Source organism: Serinus canaria, chromosome 7, assembly GCF_022539315.1.
Source record: "Serinus canaria isolate serCan28SL12 chromosome 7, serCan2020, whole genome shotgun sequence".
Taxonomy (NCBI): domain Eukaryota; kingdom Metazoa; phylum Chordata; class Aves; order Passeriformes; family Fringillidae; genus Serinus; species Serinus canaria.
The window spans coordinates 23833304-23837803 of record NC_066321.1 but is presented as its reverse complement, the minus strand read 5'-3'; positions in this window follow the sequence as shown (position 1 = coordinate 23837803).

The window sequence follows — 4500 nt, the reverse complement described above, 5'->3', positions numbered from 1 at the left end:
TTGATCCACCCATTTTTCCCAGGAGCAGAGAGGAAGATCCCTCTTTCTAAATAACGTATTCTGAAATGCCTCAACATCACAACTAGTGACATTTCTAGTTCTTGATATGGAAGAATTCAAGTAAGAGAGGTTACAGCCAAGGCTATTTTGGTGCATGTAACTGTGAGCTGGAACGAGCCCTAGCACTTTCTGGACACTGAGTGTCAGTCTGTCATTAATATTATTGCTAAGCATGTCAGATTAAAAAAAAAAGTGAAGTGCACCAGAAACACTGTGAATTATATGTGAATAATCTGTTATAGTCCAACTACAATTTCACATCAACTTGAAATAGTTGGTTAGGAAACATCTATAAATTATATGTTACTGAAAAAACAATCTATATATTCCAGTACAAATGCTTTTTTATTATGGAGCTGAGCCATAGGCAATACTTTCTTGTGATTTGAGTAATGATTGTAATACCTCTCCTACTTTTTAAAGAGCAATTATATGACTAAAGATATATTGCTAGAGAAACTTGCTTTAAACAGAGGCAAGGCCCTTGTGAAGCTGACAGTATTTCCCCAGACCTGCATAGCCTTTTTCCCCATTCCACACTAGTGGTAATTAGAGCATAGTGGTGGGAATGCTCCTCTCTAAACCATTATGGCAAAGGTGCAGGAGCTGGATTACATCTTAGTAATGTGGATGTCAGTAACTGGACTGCCCTTTTCTTGCCTCTCCCTGGCACACTGTAAATTAGAGGAGGTGATGGTGAACAGTTTGGCTTTTGGTTCTGAGAAGGTTGGAACTCATTTGCTATTACTAATGGGGTAAAAGGGCTAATTACTTCAATTTAAAATGTAGCATATTTTTTAAAAGGCACAGATATTATAGGATAACTTCACTTTTACAGATGTGCTGAAAAAACAAGTCACTCACTTATGCAGAGCTCTGCCAGTGTGTTGCTGAGGGTTATGGGTGTTGGAAAAAGATGTAAGTATCCTCTAAGGTATACACTATGATTCATGTGTGACAAATTCCACAGTTTGGGGGCCTAAATTTTCTCTACTAATTTTATTAAGAATACAGTCTGTAAATTAAATTAACAGTTGGCTTCTTAAAACCAGAGACCCTTTCCGACACAGCTCTATTGAAACAGTGTAAATCTTTGCCAGGAGATATTGCTGATGTCATTACTCAAAATTTCAATTTCATTTATTCTGAAAGTGATTGACAAATTTGTAGAAGTTAAAAACAAGCAAGAGCTATTAATGGCCAAGGCAACACTTTTTGCTCAAGAAGGTCCTGAATTGGAGAACAGAGAAATACAGTGACACAGCTTGACGCCTGCTGGCACAGTTCCCCCATCTCTTCCGCGGGCATCCACTAGTGAATGTTATTAATTTTTACCAGGGAGGAGAACACAGCCGCCTTCCTCACCTTGAAATGATACAGAAGCATTTTTGCTTTGGAGGAAACGGCAGGGATGAGCTCACCCAAGGACTGGCGACCAGACTAATTTTGGAAAGTCCCTTTCTTCATCAGGGTATCACTTTTGCCACATAACAGGAGAGGGGTTGGGTTAGCAGGACTTTGGGTCAACCCTGGCACAGCTATGTTCACTTTGTGAAGGTCACTTTTCCCTCTTGCCTGGCTGTAGCAGCAGATAAGCCCTGGGTGGGTGTAACTGGTAGAGTTATGCCTAGCAGGCAGTAGATCTGTGTTTCTCAGAGCAAACAAGCAACAGCTCTATTTCTGACATGTTTGCCATGATGCCTGCTTGGAGGATGCTCTCAGAAATCAAATCCAACCTAATTACAAGCTCCTCAGCTGGAATGAAAGGTAGGGAAGTGCTAGGCTTGGCGCTCCTTTTGCCATAGAATAAGTGAGAAAGGCCAATGAAAGAACAATGAGAAAGCACAGCACAAATTCTATTAATGCTAAGTAGATTTCTTCCTGGGGAATATCTATGTCTCATGATAATACATTTCCTTGTATGTTTTCTTAGGTCATCACAATGAGAGACAACATGATCATGTCTCATAAACCCATTCCTATTTTACTAGGAAATCATTTAATAACAGAAGTATATTTCTAAGGAGGCTTTTTCATTCAGAACTACAGCCTGCAAACCTCCCTAATCTACAAAACCCCACAGCCTCTCAGTGACTTGCTAGCCATCATGATAGATTGGCTACCATCAGCAATCCCATGAAAGATGAGCCCTGCATCCATTGGAAGGACAACAGTGGTGTTTAAAACAGCATGTTGGGATTTATTGACTGTTAAAATTTCTCCCAATACTGTAAGCAAAAACATAACATTGATAAAAGAACAAGTACCAGATCTTTGCTATATGCTGCTGCAAATGGAACCCTAGATGGGCTCTGGGGAGGTATCTGTTCTAGTTTTTTGTTGTTCCATTTGGTAGACTTCTGGAACAGTAGTAGAAGTTGGTAGCTTCATTTACAAGTAATTAAACCCATCAGAAAACCTAGTGAATAGCCTCTGCCGCCCTTGTTAGTAAGTCTGCTAGGTTTCCAACCAACCGCTCAGCAGTGAAACTCAATGCCTGGAAGTGTGTTAGTATCATCTAGCTTGAAACTGATAACACAGGCTGAAGGTTTAACCTCTTCTCTGTGGTGGCTTTGATTTGCTGCTTTTTTTCCTTTTAATTTCTTTCAGCTCAGCAGCATTGTTTCTAAGCAACATGAGAAAGCAGCCATCCTGCAAGAAGCCACAGCCTAATTTCCCTGGCACACAAACTGAGGCAGAGACAAGGAGGGAATTCCTCTTCATGAATACCCCAAGTCAGAGAGGCTCCAAAGCCAGATCCTGAGGCCTATTGCAAGAACTGACACAGGTAGAGCATGATTTCTCTGTACACTTACGAGAGAGAGAATACAGGGGCAATATTCATTAACAGCTATGTGTATCATGGAACAGAGGAGTAGAGCATGCACTTTGATGTTACAATAAATTGGTGAGCCAAGTGCTGGCTTTTTTCTTTGCTGTAATTTTACCTCTTACATCCTCTCTTCTTCCCAGTCTATCCCTTCTTTCTATCCTTTCTTTCATAGATCTGATTAATAGACACACAGTAGGGAGAGGAGTCAGCAGGTCAATAGATTGTAATATATGAGAGAATATACATCACTGATGGGGATGAAAGCAAGATGCAAACTGATGCTCATCTTAAATGGGCTCATTCTGTCTGTTTCCCATTACTAAACTCTTTACGAGTGTAAAGTACTTTCAGTACTGTGTATGTTGTTTTCTTTCTTGATTAATTTTTTCTCAGCTCCTATTTTAATCCTATCTTGGAAATTGTTTTGGCTATATTTTTGTAGGTGCTGAGGGCTATGGGCTACCTTTGTCTGTGGCAGAGGTATGATGTTCAGGTGTTAGAAACATAAATTACTTATCAGTAGAACTGCCTTGCTGAGGCTTAGAGCTTGAAATGTTTTAATAATCTCAGCTCCAGAAGGACGTTAACAAAGTTTGGGAGAAGGATGTACTAGTGATAGTGAAACAAATAATGCAGAATTTACAAGCCGCAAGGACATTTGGCAGAACTCCCAAGAAGATAAGGAAGAAACTAACAAAACCAACTCAGTAACTGTGCTGAAGTCAGCCCCAAGTAGTTAGAAGGTAATTCTGGCAAAGGGAGATTGTGACCACGAAGCTCACCAACTCAAGAGAGACTGAGCAAGTAGACTATAATAGTAGATAGAATACTAATTAATCAGAGAATGATGTAACTTGTAGTCAATTAATATTAATGCCTTTGTTTACTAAAATGTATGAATGGCAATAATTTTTGGTAGTCATCACGGTGGCTTAGTGGATTTGACACCCAGCACTCTTTTCTGTGCAGAATTGTACAAAAATCAAATACCTCACCTCTCTGTGGGGATTGGCCTCTTGCACACCAGGTAAAAGAACCCACTCTGGGAAAGCAGACATGTTTTCAGCAGCTTTACCCCAATGGTACCTCCACTGTAAATTGATTTTCAAAATATTTGGCTGTTTTTCCTGTATGTGTCATTTCCTTAAAATAATTAACATCATCACACCAGCACACGTAATGTCAACTTCTTGAAGGCCAATTCAAGGGTGTCTGAAAAACAATGCATTAACTTGGACACAAGTGTGGACTATGTACGAATAAAAGTAATTCCTTTTAACGGTCACATTAAACTGTCGTTGTCACAGCTGAAAACTACCAACCCTAATTTTTGGGGGGGCTATGTCCTTCAGAAGAACCCTCGGCCTTTCTTGAGGCCTTCCAGGAGCGGGGTAGCTCTGTGGGGTCGGGGCCGGGGCCGGTGGCAGCGCCTCAGGGCTGGCCGCTTCCAGCGCGAAGGGCCGCGGCGGCCGGGAGATCTCCTCCGCCCCCGGCAGCGGCCTGGGCGGTCCGGCAAGCGCCTCCGGTCCTGGCGGCTACCCCGGCGACCGGGGGAACCCCTCCTTCCCCCGGCGGGGCTCAGAGGAGGCGCCGCTCTCCGCCGCCGG